An 18,320-nucleotide genomic window follows, 5' to 3' on the forward strand; every position below is an offset into this window, starting at 1 on the left:
CGCGTTTGACGATGAATTTTCGTCGAAGTTTTTTATATCTATATAGTTTATAATTGTTAATTGTTAAATTAGAAATATCTTAAGTGAAAAAAACATTTACAGTTGATATTGAATCGCTTCTGACCGCGCTTGATGACCTAAGTATCTCGTACATAATTTTTGTTGATTTAATTAATCAAAGATATACAAGAGGACAATACTCTTATTTTTCAGAGTGAGTAATTGAGCGGCGATATATTTTGTTAATTACGTGAGATATTATAGAAAGAAATAAGATAGAATGTAAGCTGACAGATAAATGAGATAGCAAATATCGCTGAAGTAAATAATGTAGTGGAATTTTAGACGAAAAAATCTCGAATAATAAAAACTTACAATTTGTACACGTCGATCTTTACATTTGCGAGCAACTGAGACTATATAATTAAAGATATGGAACGATTTAAAGTATAACACAAAACAATGTAATTCCGCAATACTGAAACTGTGAAAATGAAAATAAATGTTATGTCTCTCAACAAAGTTGTCGCAAATAAGTTATCGAATGCGATAACGCTCGCTTTTTTTGCGATATTTTTCACAGAATATGACAATATGCTTCGGAGGGCACTCTTTACGAGATAACTTCTAGATACCCTCTAGATATCTTCTGCGCACGGGTCACTCGAATTTGTATAATTTGACGATCGCGTTAATGAGACGAAACGCGCAATTACGCGAAACGAGCCGAAGGCTTTCCGAGAGCGCGCGGCTGGAATTTAATTAATTTGCGCATCAAGTCGCTCGATCGCACGATCCGCGATCGAGGGGATATTAAATTACGGTTGCGGGTAAACGCGCGTACTACGTATACGTACACGTGACATGACGCAAATACGAAACGCTACGTCTAGGATCAGCTGGCGAGCAAGATTTTTCAGCAGGCGTGAACACAATTCGATCGTTCCCGATCATAAACTCTCCGCGTTTACATCTGAATTATTCGGCTTTGCCATATAAGACGGCGCTGTTTAAGCTAAGATCGATCGAACAGCTTATATAGTTGTATCGATAACATATATGTGAAAAAGAAAACGTCGTGGAAAAATTTGGATATAAAAATAAAAATAATATATGTTAATAATATAATACAAAATCAATATTCCAAATCCAAATTCTTTTTAAACTTTGACATTATGCCGATTCGTTAATCGCATGCCAGACGTTTTCGAACTAGTCGAATAATGAAATTTTAATATCCATTTAAATTCAGCATGTTTATTAATTTGGCACGTTCGCGAGGTTTATCAGCCTCTTTCGTTTCCTTCTCTCGGAAATTAATAATTTCCAAGCTCACGTCTGTCAGATTAAGAACACAATGTCGATTAGTGATGATTATTTTATGGTCGCACATTACAGACGTAACGTTGATTACACACAATTAAATCACACACTCCGTTTTTTCTCTCGACGAGTGATTAAACCGACGCTTTTTTGAACGACACTCGGACGCACTGAATTCGTTCGCGGAAGCGCGTTAGATTCCACACGCATGTTTCGAGAATGACCGTGATGTCATTGCCGGCAGACTCGTTTGACCGGTATGCAAATCTTACCTGACCAAAGCATCCGAAAAAAGGTCCTGTTCCGTCACTCTCCGAGGGTCGACACACCGCGCAGCTGCTTGCGAAGGATCCCTTTGTTTCGCGCAACAGAGCGCTTTCCTACCGCTTCCCCCTCTATATATAAAATATTCCATAGATAAGATACGATGGACGCCTATGGATTACATAATAATCTCATTATTTCGTTTATTAATGTACGCGTGTCGCGTACATCGTGTCGATCGACGTTTCTCCGGTCACGTATATATCGCTCGGCATTGCCATTATTAATTATTCACGTTGTGGGCGTATTGTAATATATAGCTGTCATGTAATAGCACGTTTCGTAGATAATGTACGGCAGATAAATATTATACATCGATTGGATCACACGGCGAGACTTTGAATACTCCCGCGGTACGCGGTAGGATCGTTATTCTGGTTAAAACGCGCGCGAGACGAGTGGAACATAACAATTTAATAGCCCGGTTATTATCCGTTGATCACTTTATAATAATTGAGAATCCTAGAAAGCGGGTACTTTAGCTCGCGGACTAAGAGAGAGAGAGAGAGAGAGAGAGAGAGAGAGAGAGAGAGAGAGGGATGGGGTGCAACGGGAAACTCGATAGTCCTCTGCGTGTGAACGCTATAGATCGAAATAGTTTTTCAATTTTCACGGACGATTGGTCACCCTCCGATCGCAATTTTCCCGTCGCTTAGCTTTTCGATTATCCGCCGATCGCCTGCCATGATGGAAGCATGCCGTGAGACTAAAGAGGAGAAAAAGTCCGTTGTTCCTCCGCCCGCATTAATTAAGAGACATTTGCATTCCGCGGTATTGTAATAAATTACTCGATACAATTACAGTTCGTATAACAAGCACATACAACTACCGCACGTATTATTGCGATAGGCCAATCAATTCAAATTAATGTTATTGATACGGCATTATTATGCTAAAATGAGGTGCTCCATCTTTTGATTTGCATCGTTTAACATGATATGTATTATTTCATTTCGATGTAATTATCTTGAAGAAAAATTTACGAGTATTAAACTGTATAGCTTTTGTATCTCCTCTCTCGATAATAATTGATTAATCCAATTTTCGCGACACTCACAGCAATGATTACTTTATTGGAGCTTCAAGATTATTCTGTCACAGACTCGGCATAATAACGACGACAATGATTAATCGATCACTCTATAAAAAAAAAGGTTATAAATCTCTCGCTATTCCACGTTTGCGAAACGAAGGGACGGGCAAAGATCTCGTCCTTTTGATAATGTCTTGAAAGAGACAATAGTCGGCTGGATAAATTATGTCGTCATAAGGCAAGGCAGAGGGCAAAAACAAAAGATGGCGATGCGCCGTCACTGGGAAAATAATAAAGACTTTTTGATTGTACCATAAATTTAAGAACCTTTGTTTTTACGTCGTTTGCGGCCGCGATGAATTTTACGCTGGTCACACGTTTTCGTTCGTCTCTCTTTTTCACAGAGTCTCTTGCGATCGTTCGTTTGAGAATTAAACATTAAACGATCTTCGACAAAGTGTTGCAAAATATCTATTCCAAGTTGAATTATGAATGGACAATAAATCAGGTTAAATGAGAACGTAGTTACTTAATATATATGCTTTGGATTTATATGAATCCACTGATTCAAAGATTTTTATTGAAATGCCTTTCTAGGTGCAACGTAAACGTCTATTTCATGCAACGTCATTGCGAAAGCGCAGGAATAAAATATTTCTCAGGAGTCCGATAATTTCTTATACCCTAGAGGTTACTGGAGCAAAAGGACGAGAGGGGTCGATGCAAGGGGGACGAAGGCGGAAGAGAAAGGGTTGAAAATTGGACTATCGTAAAACAGGTTTTGCAGCTCGGACACCCGGAAGCCCTTTCGGTCAGCATTTTTTCTTTTGTTACGAATTTCTAATCAGCGGTCCTTTCAGAGGTTACACAAAGCGGCCTACGTTCTTATTATACTTTCGCATAATTTAAAGCACGGCATAGACAATCCCAATTCTTCCATACGATAAATGTGTTACATTATTGGAGTGTAAGTGTAGCGAGAAAAAATCACGCAAATATATTCTTTTAATAACGTTCACGCACGTTTCGATATAATGCACGCGCAATTTTCTCAGAGCATTTGAACAATCTCAAAGCAAAAGAATTAAAATAAAGTCTGTTCTAAGTCTCGTAAATCAATTTTGCAATAAATAAGTATTGTGAATATTTAATTATATATTCAAAGAAGAAAAGTCGATGATGGGTTTATTTTGCGATAAAAGAATCGAGCAACGCTCTCGAAGAAATATATTTAATTAAAAACCCTTGGTTTTCATGCACGCGTTTCCGCGCGTTATAACGCGCGTCGAACATGCGTCTCGACCATAGATTACCCCAATCAAATGCGTGCTTTTTTTTTTTTCAAACGCGCGCATTTGACGCGCAATAACGCGCGGCAGCGCGTGCACGGAAAGGGGACGCTAGTGCGTTTCGACTAGCGTTTCAGATTCTTACGAGATAGATAACTACTCCCGCCCCCGCGGCCCGTTTTCCGCCTCCCGCGGTGGACGTAGATTGCTGCTAAAAAGTCGGTAGGTTTTAAGCATCCGTACGGTACTACTTTTACGTCCTTCTAAAAAGTGCGAACGATATAAAGAGCAGCTCCGGAGGGCAGCCTCGTAAAGTCGCCGGAGAAGACGGATATACAACGAGAGGTGGGTAAGTTTAGGATCGGTCCAGTCGTAAAAAGGCAGGCGGGAAAGGTTAAGAGTATATACCTTCCGAAAATCCTTAGTCGGCGAAAAAAACGGCGTAACTTTATTTTAATTAACTATTTCGAAGTAAAAAATTGCGTCGTAAGAATTCTTAAGATAATGGCAATATCAAATTTCCAACAGATTTATATTTTGTTCAAAGAAAACATTTTTGCTAGGATTTTACTTAAGATTTTACCGTCTCTTTGTCACATTAAAATTTATAATTGTGCGTTTGTCGAGATATGATATTTATTCTTCTAATCTATAAATGTATTTATCGTCAATTCTTTATGGATACACATTTATAAGTCATACATAATTTATTACGTTGATTATATATTTATTTCGATTATATACTTTTTTGAATATTTATAACATAAATGTGATGAATAACATCTTTGTTCCGTATTAAAGATTTAATGAACACGCCGATGTATCGTCCCTCGGCCGAGAGAACTAATTATCTAAATACAGTATTATATCTGGCCTCTCTCTGCTCCCCGATCTCTCTCTCCGCCGCGAGCTGCGAGGGCAAACAAACCTCTAAAAATAATCGCGAGCTTCCCCACTACCCGGGTCAGCCCCCACCCGTCGATCTTTCGCTTCTTTCTGAGCTTTTTGCTCCTTCCGCCTTCGAGAGAAGAAGTCGGAGGTGGAGGTGGAGGTGACCCACCTCTTCGAGCAGCTCGAAGGAAGAAAGACGGGTGCCGCATCGTGGGTGGACGAGGAGAGACGAGGGAGGGTGGCGAGGCGAGTCGGAAAAGCGGGAAGAAAGAGCGAGGGACCGACCACCTTCGCCTCTCTCTAGTATTTCAGATAAGAATTAAAGTAAACGGCGAATGGTGTTGCCGGAGTGGTGGCTGCTGCAGCGCGAGGGGTCAGGGGGAGACGGCCAGGGAGAGCTGCTACGGGACGGGGGGAATGATGCTTCTCAGGCCGGGACGTATCAAAGCAAAAGGGGGAAAGGCAAAAAGTACGGCGATCGATGCTACCGGCCACATAGAATACAATGAAGACGCTCCACTTTGGTGTTCCGTCTCTCCGCGTCTCCCGCGAGTCACGCGAGTTTTCTCAAGGTGATCCAGGACGTGATTAATAAACGCTCTCCTCTGGCTATATCAATCATGCGTGTTGACATGACCGCTGATATTTGACGTCATCTTAATTACGCATCAAAAAATGCATATAGAAGCTACATATATTCACAATGCCTATCTGAAATATTATCATTCGTTTATTTGTTATTATATATTTCGTTACATCTTTTAACAAGATTTCTTATTAGTTATAAAAAATGATCTAGAAATTATAAATAAAGTAATGTGAATGTATTAAAGAATGGACTTGTCTCATTTCCAACAACTCAATATTATTTTTCAAGTTTACACTCCACACCCCTAAATATAAATCATATTTATCTTCTTATATAAAAAAATGGTGCAAATTAGAAATTTGCACTTGGCTTCCTCATAGAGGAAGTGACGTCTTAAGATGCTAATACAGCCCTCTGATTGACTGATGACGCCTTAAAACTATACTTAAGACGATCTTGAATATAAGACCCGACTATGAATACCGGCCTTAAAGAATTATATAAAATAGAAATAGAGAAGACTGAAGAATATAACAAAATTAAAAATAGACCGATATCTTTTAAAATTTACAGAAGTTAAAGCTGTTACAGACATTTTTCTAAAAATTAGGGACCTTTGATCGCGTATAAAGCTCAGTCTAATCAACCAAATCTTAAAGAATTATATATGAAATATATATATAGGGGTAGAAAAAAGATTGAAAAATATAATAAAATTAGAAATAGATCGATATTTCCAAATTTGCGGAAATTAAAGCATAAACAAACATTTCTGAAAAAAATCAAAATTTTATTAAAAAAGAACCCCTTGATTATTAGCAATTTTTATTAATTCTATTATAATCTTCAGTTTTTTCTACCCCTATTTCATATATAATTCGTTAAGATTTGGTTGATTAGTTCTGGACTTATAGAAATTTTGGTAAATTTGGCACACACACACACACACACACACACACACACACACACACACACACACACACACACACAAATATTTTTTAAAATTGCAATTTTTCGACGTTTCAGAACATTCTGAACACGTTCAGAAAAACAAAAAAAAAATTTTTTTCGAAAACAAAGCTTCCTCTATGAGGAAGCAAAAACAATTCATTATTTATATATACAATTACCCTGTGAACGACGTAGAAACAGCCTGATGATAACTACTTTATTTACATCATACACGAGCATATGCTAATTATTAAGCTATTAAACTATTAAGCTATTAAGCTATTAAACTAATTATTGTTTTGTTCTCTTTTTTTTTGTCTACGTTGTTGGTTAGAAAATAATACTTAGAGTGATGCGGCAAAAGAGGTTTTTTTCCCAGGCAAACACTTCTTTGAATACACCGATATCTAAAAATACATAAATTATAAATTAACAGTTAAAGTAATTTAAATCGACCTGACTGGCAATATATATAACGTCTTTCCGATATGAACATTGAAAAACTGTGAGCCAACTTGGTTTGTCGGATTCACACAGCACTTTTTTCAGATCAATATCGAGACATTAATTTTGACCATGGTATTGGTCAGTTGATGTAATTTCTAAATTAAATATAATAGTTTTTAATTAATTAATAAATTATAAATTGTTAATAAATGCATCATTACGAATTATCACGAGCAAATTGCTAAGACGCGACCTTCTGTTTCTGCAAAGTAAAACGCCCAGAGCGTCGAGGATTTCTTTTTTTTTTTTTACGGAACGTGCAATATGAGAGCTGGACCGAGCCGCTATTTCACGATCGAACTACAGCGTAATTACTTAATAACGCGATCAGAGAAAAGTTCACTTCGTTATAAGTTCGTCGTAATTTTCGTTACTGCTAAACTGGAAAAAACGATGACCGTTGTGCTTTTTTTTGTACCCCTTTCAACGGGCCGTCACCTCCCTCGTGCCCCGCCGCTGTCGTCGCCGCCGCTCATGGTGGGGTGGTTGAGCATAATAGAGGCGAATAGGGCGGTGGGATGAATTTCCTAATTAAAACTCGCGCGAAACTATTTAAAACTTAAAAAGTCACGAAGCGCTAGACCCAAAGCAACTCGGGCCCCATTATCGCCCACGCCAGAGGAACTTCGGCAAATTATAAATTTCATCGGACTTGCCTCGCTCCACGGCGAATCTTATCCTCCCTTCCTCGCCTTTCTCCCCTCCTTTCTCCTCCCCCCTTGCTCGTTTTTGCGCGATTCTTGATTATCTGGTTAATTATGCATGATTGGATGTTACGTTAATAAAAATCACTTTTTTTATTGCTTTAATTGCGAAGAAATAATGATTGGGATATGACTTGGAAATTTTTATATTGATATATGGTAATGCGTCCGTCTCAATGTTTGCGATAAAAATCGGTTGGCGCCACTGTTATGATTAATTATTTATTTACGGAAACTTACTCGCAGGTAATAGCGTAACCTTTCTCACACATATAATATTTGAAACTTGCACGCGGCCTTGTCGCACTTTTAATTTGTAATAACTAATTAACCGAATTGGCGACTGTCAATCTCGATAATTGGAGCGTTCGTAGTGCGGCGGAAAATTGTTTAGCTTTTTGTTATAATTAGTCCCGTTAAAGTCTCGGTTGCTTTTCCTCCTTCTACAATCGGTTAAGTACCTGGCTTTCGTTCCTTACCAATCCCCTCTATATTCTTTTCTCCTCTGCTTTTCATTGTACGAACGCGTTTCTAGCTGAGACTTACTTTAACGGCCTCCGGCGTGCCGGCGCAATTAGAGGTGCCACGTTTAAGCCGGGTCATAGATTTTTCCGCGTAGCTACCCTGCTTAAAGCCCGGAAATTTAAGGGCTCTTTATAGAAGCTGCTTGATGCATGCGCTTGTTGCAATTCTCCATGGGATCTACCTTAACTTGTTCTCGCAACCTCATTTTTCCGTTCTAAAAAATTGTGCGATTATTTTTTAAAGATATTTTTTTAAATATATATTTATAGTGCAAAAATTTTTTCGATTAATGCTTTTTATTTTATTATCAATGTGTTATCAATTTAATTTCAGTTTCTTACGGATGTGGAACTGTAGATCCCTGCCGTATCGATTTCATGGAAATTACAGCTCGTGCCATCTATTACGTGCTACCTGTACTCGGAAATTCGCTTTTGTTGCAGCAGAATACGTCGAACAAGGTGATTCCCTTTTTGTTAACAATAGAAAAGTGATAGAGGGGGGGGGGCGGTATAGCGAACAAGTTCGACTTGTATTTTTGGACTTGGTATATTATATTTAATATCATCTTAAGTACAATCTTGAAGTTCTATCAAATTATTTTATTAGAAATTTAAGAATTTTAAGATCACTTAAAATCTGATCTTACTTATAAGATCGAATTATGAATACCGTTTTACAAACGTATATTCGTTTTTATAAACGATAGCCGAGGAAAAAAATTTTTATATGTAATTATATACATATTTTTTTTCTTTTGTTTAATTTCTGCTCGTATATACAAGAAAAATAACATAAAGAAAAATTTAAAAAATAATTAAAAGAATATATTTTGCATTTTTTTACGTGAAAAATGTGAAGTTTGAGGAAAAGAGAAAAAATTACTCATACAATTATATATACAATTATATTATACAATTATATATAAATGTGATAATTGTACATAAAATATGATTATATATAGAATATTGTATAATTTAATTGCAATTTTGCTTTTGATAAAAAAAACAATGTGACAATTATTTTTCTTATTATTTTTTTTATATATACGAACAGAAATTGTACAAGAGATAAAAAATATATATGAACATATTTTATATATAATTTATATAAGTATAAGAAAATTTTTTCCTGGACTACAATACATATTCGAGGAAAAGTAATAGCTAGCAAAATATCTAACTTAAGAATAATAAAAAAATAAAAATAGGAACAATACTCATGAACATTTGATATAAACGCAGAATAGCGAAAGAAAAAACTTTGTTTTTTACTTATAAAGAGAAAATGATTCCTTAATTTAAAAATAAATTGATAGTAGCATTCGCGATTATCATGTCTTCGATCTATATTTCAGATAAAAGTCAATAAGACATTTTTTTACAAGTTACCTAAAATTTAATCACGTTATCGCTACAAAATTATTTCCCAAAGTAAAAAGCATTTTGGGGTAAGTACATAATGCGCCAATAATAGATCGTTAATTTATTAAAAGCGTTTATTAGATGCAGTTATATTTTTCAAAAATCAAGAGAAATATTTTCTTCGAAAATTATAAACATGGATAACACGAGTTCAATTGCATAGTGCAGAACTTTAAAATAAAATGGTAGAATGGAATCGTATTTTATCTTCCTGATTAAATTGATTAAATATAATTATAATATGACTACCATTTAGCGGCAATAAATATTCAAAAATGCTTTCATGCGACGTTCTACAAATTACAATAAATGGTTGCAATAATCCGTTCTATAGGTACACTATATTATATTCATTCCTGATATAATATAGCGTAACATTGATGCGATATAATTCATGATAACTCGATTATCCAAGTAAATGCAATATTGCAAGAGCATCTCAAATCGCATTTCGAAGTGACGACATTCGTAACGTATAAATTAATTGATTTATCAAAAGTGATTGATTAAAAACGATATTTCTGCAGAAATCAAAAAGTACTCTCTTGCAGGAGCTTGTGACCCAAACGACAATAAATGTAACACCTCTCGCAAGCGTATTACGCGCGAGATTGTGAAAATTAATTAACAATTATAAATAATATAAGGCCAAAAAGAAGCGGTAGCACGGACGGTCCTTTTGCAAAGTTCAAAGTGGTTGTTTAGGCGAAAGTACGCTTCGCAGAGTTTTCGGTGAGGAGACTCGAGGAGAGAGAGAGAGAGAGAAAGAGAGAGAAAGAGAGAGGGTGAGCCCCGGCAACCATTGCTAAGGGTTCTCATAAAAATCTCACCCCTCCTACCGTCACTTTCTCACTTTCCAGGCGAGCACCCTTCTTTCTCCGTCCTTCCGCCCTCGGGCTCGCTCTTACTTGCTTCTCTAAGCACGGCTAATTCAAAATGGCGTCGCTGCCCCTATATCATTTGCAACCCTCTCCCGCCTCCGCGTCGCCCCTCGTCCGCCCTTTCGACCCTAGGCAAAACGGCACGTCAGGGGTGGGGCTGCCAAACTATGGCGCCCCGTACACCCTACGCCGCGAGCACGTCTCAGAACTCGACCAACAAATTGAAATCCCGCATTTTCCGTGGGCCTAAGCCCTAGCCCTCGGCAACTTCATACGCTTTATCGCAAGGCTTCTAAGCTCTCCGCTCAGCGATATTTTCGGATAAATTTGGAAAGACCGTCGACGATTCCGGCCGTTCCAGACGAATAACAATGTTAAAAATGCTGCATTTAAAATTTTTATTATTATTATTTCGGGAAGACATATTAAATACACGTCGCAAGAAGTAAAGGAGTCGATATAACTCAGCGAATATGTAAAATCTAGTCTGACATTCTTGTGATTAATTGATCCATTTTGTCCAAACTTAGTTCTTCCACTATTGTGAAATTAATATCTGCTTCATCATCTGTCTTAATAAGATGATATTAGATTTTACGCTAGTATATCTCAAATATCTATCGTGAAATTATTAAATAAGAGAGAGAGAGAGAGAGAGAGAGAGAGAGAGAGAGAGAGAGAGAGAGAGGAAGAGATCGAAAAAACATGCAAAATATATGTATCCCATGTTATTATTTGCAAGAAATAGATACATTTATCTACTCTTCTTCTGGAAAAGAGTTCGTTTCATTTATTTATTCCCGATAATACGTAATAAATTTTAATTTGATAAAGAGAAGCGCGGTAATCATAGGAGATAAATTACTCGATACAAAGTAAACAAGTAATGAATCTAAATATAATCAGTTCCGTTTAGTAATAAATAGCACATGATCTACCAAAATTGCTTATATGAATATAATAACATACAAAACGTGGCGCGACTTCCTTCGAAATACTTCTTTCGATGCGTTGACCGAAATTTATTCATTTATGATTTATTGAAGATGACAGCTCGTTAGCAAAATTAAATATTTCCTCGAAAGAGCTCGCAGCCATAGAAAATTTTCCAGCGGACTGTCACGCGTCAACTATCCGCTCAGGAAAACCGAGGTGAGCGGAATTGGTTTGGTCGACACAGGGCGACAAAAGGGAGAGGGAGGAGGTTTGCAAGGGGGTGGCGGGCGAGAAGGGGGATAGTTTGGTGCGTCGGAATGCGAATTCGGACAACGAGGGGGCGACATGGGGACGAAAAGGGGTGGCGAGGACGCTCGTTCGCGCGTCCGTCCCGCAAATTTCGACGACCACTGAGATTTCGATGTCGCCGTCCATATAATCGCCGAGTGCTCCGAATTCCGGTAGCGAGATAGTTAGGGCACTTGTGGCCTACGGCGAACTTTTGCACTTTCTTGCGATTTTTCTGTCTTCCTTTCTCCCTCCCTCTTCCCCGGGCGGGTGTCGCGACCGGGCCCGGCATATTTCGCGAAATTGCGAGCCGGATTGCATTAAACCGATGGGGCGGCGGTCGGGCTGGATGTCGCGTGCCGCGGTGACGGCGGCGCGGCGGTTTTCGCGACTGGCGCGCGATTACGCCGTCTGCCCGTCGCGTCGAATATAAAATCATAACGCTGCTCTCGAATTCATGAGGTTTTGGTAATCACGGCGCGGCGCGACGGCGGCACATTCGAAGTCCCCCTTTAAACCACAAATTTCGCGCGGCGACGCGAACCGACGATTTTGGAAGCTTTCGTTTCAAACCTCTCATGAACCTTCAGACGTTACGTCTTATCAAAATTTAATGTTCTCTCCGTAGCAAAATGCTTGTACCGTCTTCCATATGCATTAATTAACGATAATATAAATTGGTATAAAATATAAAATATTATACAACAAATTAAGAAATAATTGTTATATAAAAATTGTTTTCGCGATGAATAAGTATATAGATATGCGCATATGTTTTAGTGTGCCACATTTTACATTCATGGAATTTTACATTCAGCTATTAATCTCAGTTTTCTTCAGCGAATATGTATATCGTGAATAATATATCATACAGCACTAGGTTATTTAAAACACGTGACATTTATTATTGTTTTCCATTTTACCGTTTGTCGCTGTTAAAAAATTGCATTTATCAATAAACGCGCGTTTAATTCACGTGTCATGCGGCGGAAATTGAGTTCAACGTTGACGCGATGAAAATTTAACGCGCGTCTAATATTTGCGTAGTTAACAAATATCAAATCGTATGATAAAACAAAATGTAATTAATTGTAATTGGAAATCAATGATGTCGGCGTAACATGGTGTGTGACGGTGGTTTCTCTCTTAATAACGTCACGGTTAGACATTAGAAAAATCTGCAAGTTGCATCATTTCTTTTCCCGAATTGGGCGTTTGTTCGAAGCGCAATTATTTCGCTTCGTGTCGATTAATGAAAATTACGATTTCGATGTAACATTTGTATGCGAAGTGTGGCATTGTATGCAAAGCAAACATTATTCGCGATGGCATATTTGTCTGCGTGTGTGTGTGTGTACATTATTACCTGGCTATGATTTGACGTTGTTTTATTCATCAAGAAGTATTCCCGATTCGATTTGACGCCGAACTAGACTCGATGCATACAGAAAATCCAAAGTGCACCGGAAAAATTCAACGGGGCCTAATGCACTCTTAGTACACCGGAAACACGAGGTGATTTTTACATTAACGCGAATTTTTCCGCGGCTCGCGTCCGACTGACCTCGCCCTTATTTTTCAGCCTCGTTCTCTCCTTTCCCACCGCTTTTCCTGCCCTCCGACCACCCCACCTTCGCCCGGTTGCGGATTTTTACGATTCTGCGCGTGGAAAAATTCGCCTTTTTCTCCAGCCTGTCCCGAAGAGACTGCGCACTGACAATGAATGCAACACGCGATATTCTTCTTATATTTTCTTATCAAATCTCATCAAAGTTACACCCTGACGCCTTTCGATTATTATTAACGCTGGGGCGAGATTCTCTTTATAGTCGATAACGTTAGCTTTCAAATGGAGAAAGTTTATGAAAAGTTTCGTGAATAAATGTTTATAAAGGATAGCTGTAAGACTTTTGTACAAGATTCATTAATAAGTGGTAGATATGTATTCTGAATTACCTTAAATTTACAACGCGTTAACCGATAGGCGCATTGTCGATATCTTTTTCGCGATAATTAAAAAATGAAAAGCCGACGGATTTGAACGTCGGGATCGCGATTGGCGAACGGGGATGCGTCATGCATGTTATCTATGTATCGTCCAATCAGCCGCAACGAACCGCAGCAGCCGATGCCGACGAGGCGAGGCAAGAAGGACGACTTCCCGCGCCGGAACTTCGGAAAGGAATTCCCGCGAGGAAATCTGAAGGAGGTGCGCGCCGCCTTGAAGGAGGGCCCGGAAGAGGACCGAGGAGAGAAATCGTGCGCCCCGCGAGGCCATAAATTCGCCCTTCGTTTCGAAATTCTCTCCCTCGCACACGCGCGCACCAGTCAACGCTCACAGTACACACGCTCACCCACACGTGCGCGCGGGGTGGGCATATAAATTCGCTTTGCGGAATAAGGATCGGCCCCTTTCAGACGTCGGGTGGCTGGCGTACTCGGGTGGGTGGCTTGGCGGCGGCGGTGGCGCGGTGCAGCGTGGTACGGGGTGGTGTGGTGTGGGTATCTCTCGCGTCGGAGGTAGGTCGGCGCGAGTAAGAGGGTGGGTGGCACCTCCTTGGATCAATAAATGATTTAACATTCACAAAATGGCGGGTGAGCCCCCGGCAGGGGCGGAGAAATAATATAATCTACCTTAGACTCTCTCTCTCGCCTTCCTTCCCACCCACCACCCCCGGTATCGTCGTACCGGGCTGCGCGGGGGGTTCTCCTCGCCGGGTGGTTGAACGAGGGTGGGCACGTCCCCCTTTTCCAACTTACCTCCCCGCGTACACGTACCCCGCCCCGACTCCCTCGTCGTCGTCGTCGGCAGGATCCTGCTAGAGAACTCCGGCAATACCTACGGTTCCACTTCCGACGCCGCGGCGTTACCACGTAAGAGAGAGGGCCCGCGTGGCACAGCCGGCACGGAATCGGCGGGGATGACGCCGTGAATTTTGACTTTTCAGATTCCGCGAATAGTTACGGAACCACGTCGCCTTGCGCGCGCGATTGCCGATTCGCGTTGAACGTGCGCCGCACGTTTCCGAGTTAAGATTCCGACGCGGAATGTCGTTGCGGGATTAAAATACGAGCGGGTAATTGAAGAGAGGGCAGGAGAGAGAGAGAAAGATAAGTTAAAGAAAGATATGTGTATGCTTCAACAAATATATATAATTTATTACAACAATTTTAAAATAGATATTCTAATGAAAGAGATAGAAATTAGAGGAACAAATTTGAAATGACTTTTAAAAATGGAACGTACAATTTTAAATGTTATCAATGAGAAAAAAAACAGGATTAGTTCGTAACTGTGCACATTTTTTAAAAATCTTTTGCGGTAAACAAACGTGCTGGCTAAGCTGGATATATTTTATCTTAATAGGAGTAGTAAAGTGGATTTTAAGAGGAAACGGCGGGAGGTGGCGGAGAGGTGCCTCGGCTTCGAGTCTGGCAGACGTGCAAGATCCCTAAATATTAAGGGGGCATTAACGTGGTCGGCCATTTTGCAACCCCTCGGAGCGCGTATAAGCGAGCCTTCTCTAGCGTATATTATTATATTATAAGGGGGTGCCAGGCGCCTCCCAAGATTATGGAAATCGCGGCGAGTATTAAGGGGGCGAGGCGACAGTGGTGGGATAGTGGAAAGGAACGCGAAACACACGCATTTCCTGCCTCCTCCTTCATCGTCGATTCTCCCGGCCAAACTCCTTCGAGATTGGACCGGCAAATTGATTTCGTGATATAATCCTTCGACTTCTTACAAACCCGCGCACGCGGGGGTATGGTTTACGAGGGCGGTATTTTAGGGATTATGTGACGCGCTTAATAATTTCCGTCTTGATTCGAAAAACCCAATATTCTCTGACAATTATAATAAAACAGATGAAGTCTGACTTAATGGCAACATAAATGCCAGACATATCCTCAAACAAAAGTTCCGAGAAAATAGAAATAAATATCGCACTTTTTATTAAAAATTTTGAGAATGTTAGAATTTTATACGGTAATTGGAATTATTTATTGAAATAATATAAACGTGAGATACTTTCAACGTATTATTTATATCTGTGTATTTATGCAATGATTCATGCAATAAGGCTATTTATTTACTATAATCAAATTAACCCTATTGTGCGCGTACATATATACTTACTTTATATGTGTGTGTATCTGTAAGTCTGTGTATTTTGTGTGTAGTAGTTGCGCGTTGTCCAAATTTACCTATATAGTTATTCAGAGTTAAATCGTTTGGAGATAACGAAAAGCTACGTAGAGAGCAACTAAACCAAGCAAGGCACATTCTTTGAATAGTCTGCAAATCGTTGTTTTATTTTTGAAATTTACGTCTATGCGGGAAGGATATACGACGAATGTAGAGATTCGGCGGTTGGTTCTGTCACATATCTTCATTAAGGAGGTGGTAACTGGCAGGACAGGAAGGTACTTAGTTCGCGGAGGGTGGCGGGGAAGGTAGGAAGGAGGTAGTAACTACCGTCGGAGAACCAGCTTCGGAGTTCCTCCAAGTTTGTTGTGTGAGAAAACAGGGACTGATTTGAATTTATATTACTTGGCCTCCCCTCTGAATACGTTCCCGGCTAAGGAAATTTCCATATATCTGAGAAAGCCCCGGCGCCGTACTCGCAAAATGAATGCCCCTGCTGCCAAATTCGAATTTTGAATATGGCAGGATTTTGGTGAACGCGAATTTGTCGTGGCGAACAACGTCCGTGTGTTTTTAACCGCTTTATCTGATCCGCCTTGCAAAAATAGAGAATGAGATTAATGTGAACGTATAGCTTCATATTTTGAACATACAGTTTACGTTACATTATTAATTATGAAGGTACATACTGCTTTAAGAATGTTTTTGATTATGTTCCGACATCTCACTGTGCTTTAAGAGGATAAATTAAAATTTATAATAATACTTCTCGCAAAAAGAAGAATAAAGATGCAAATTTATGTAACGTTCTTACGATAATAATTGAACATAATAATTTTTAAAGAAGTAACATAATCTATTTGTTATATTTTAATTATTAAAGTTAAGAACAAAAATTTGTAATAACTTGTTTCACTAAACGATTTACTTTAATCAATAATTTAAATTTTGTACATGTGTTTTTGACACAATGCAATGCAAGCACAGAAATAGAAATACAAGTAAAATAAAAAAATCCGAGAAGAAATCCGCATATAATTTCCTAGTCAAAATAAATTAGGCGTAGCGAAAATAACTGAGGCACGAAAAGGAGTGGAAAACGTTTCGATTTATTCGTCATTAATTTATCTGTGCGACTTGGCACGTCGATGTAACCCGATCAAAAGGCAAAGCGGGAGGAATGCGGTTGAATGACACGCAACTGGCGGAAAACATTGAGAAGCTCATTTAATTTACTGGCAATGCCTCTCTTTCTCTTTTTCTCCGTCTGCCTCTCCTTCTGCCGGCGCTTAATTCTCGCTTAACCTCTGGGTTTTTACGCTAAATTTTCGCCGGTCTCACCCTCGTTACCGCAACCGACGGGGGTGAGTTAGGTGGCCGGCTACGCGCTTAAGCACTTTTTAAACGTCCCGTATATTTATATCATCCCTCTCGCCCGGCGCGGCGGTCTCGCTCGCTTCCGCTCTCCTTTCTCGCACTCTCGCACGAAAAGCGACGAGCACGAAACAATTAAAACGTCGAAACGAGGGTCCGGGTATTCCGCGGCGAAACGTGTTTTCGCACCACCGTGCTCGGTCCATCTCATCTTCGCGAGCGTGGTTATATAATCCGGAATGGAAAAGAAGGTGCCGGACGAATTCCCGCTTCGCACGGATTTTCGTTTACCGTCGGATTTCGCACCGCCAGAAATGTTTTCACGATTTTACCACTGTGCCTTCTCGTTTGCTCTAAAATATCGCGAGAACGCTAATTCTTTTTGTAAACGATGTGAAGAAAACGTAGCCGCGTTGTATTATAATTGCACTGCGATATTGCATCGCAGTATTATTTATTTTTTCACAAAAGATGCTCCACGAAATCGTTGATCGACAATCAACGTGTTTGATTTTTTTTAACGCGAAATAGACTTTCAGACATTTCTAGCTGCGGCAACGCGTTCAGTCGCGAATAAAGATTCCGAGGTTTCCTCGACTGGAAACGACACGAGACTGGTTACATCCGTATCTGAAAATCTTCGCGGCGGTCTCGCGATGCGATTTCGTGGAAAAACCTGTTAGACACACCCCGATCCCGAGTGGCCGCCGACCAGTCACGTGAGAATCGCAACGTGCGACGTGCGTTATGGAAACAGACTCGCTTTCCGCGGTCAACGAATGTAGGACAGCTCGCAGGATTCCCACAGGACAGGTCCTGGCAACCTGCTGCTACTCCGGCCACTCACGTAGACCGCGAGAAGATGCCGACCACAGTCGTCGCTGACCAGTCGTCGACCAGTCAGTCAGCCGATGCTCCCGAGGTATTAATGTAACCTGTCTCCGACCCCTCCAGTGAGGGTTGAATCAGAATCGATCGCGAGATTTCTCTTGACACGAGACAGTTGCGAACAAACGCGCCCGGCCGGCTTGCGATACAAATCTTTCAATTTTACCGCAAAAACTTTTTTCCTCAGTTACAAACAAAAAAATCAACATTTATCTCCGTTGTTAGATTCATCATAATTAGATTCGT

The 18,320-nt window shown here is 39.9% G+C and overlaps 2 long non-coding RNA genes across 9 annotated transcripts in view; one reads left to right on the forward strand and one right to left on the reverse strand.

Moving 5' to 3' along the window:
- The window catches only part of LOC143901042 (uncharacterized), a 258,202-nt gene that overhangs the window by 4,434 nt on the left and 235,448 nt on the right, over positions 1–18,320 (reverse strand). For 4 of the 8 annotated variants that reach the window (XR_013257956.1, XR_013257950.1, XR_013257949.1 and 1 more), the window contains one exon: positions 1,596–1,718. This is a non-coding gene — a long non-coding RNA (uncharacterized LOC143901042). Of the gene's footprint in view, positions 1–100; positions 287–375; positions 776–857; positions 1,497–1,595; positions 1,719–13,031; positions 13,218–18,320 lie in introns of those variants that run through there. The other 4 variants (XR_013257951.1, XR_013257955.1, XR_013257954.1 and 1 more) reach the window with 4 other exon arrangements.
- Positions 4,075–18,320, forward strand: part of LOC143901046 (uncharacterized) — a 71,644-nt gene continuing 57,398 nt past the window's right edge. Inside the window, exons 1-2 of the long non-coding RNA XR_013257958.1 lie at positions 4,075–4,314; positions 8,470–8,597. This is a non-coding gene — a long non-coding RNA (uncharacterized LOC143901046). The remainder of the gene's footprint in view (positions 4,315–8,469; positions 8,598–18,320) is intronic.

The sequence above is a fragment of the Temnothorax americanus genome, unplaced genomic scaffold (assembly GCF_048541705.1).
Source record: "Temnothorax americanus isolate GAGA-0224 unplaced genomic scaffold, ASM4854170v1 Scaffold31, whole genome shotgun sequence".
Taxonomy (NCBI): Eukaryota; Metazoa; Arthropoda; class Insecta; order Hymenoptera; family Formicidae; genus Temnothorax; species Temnothorax americanus.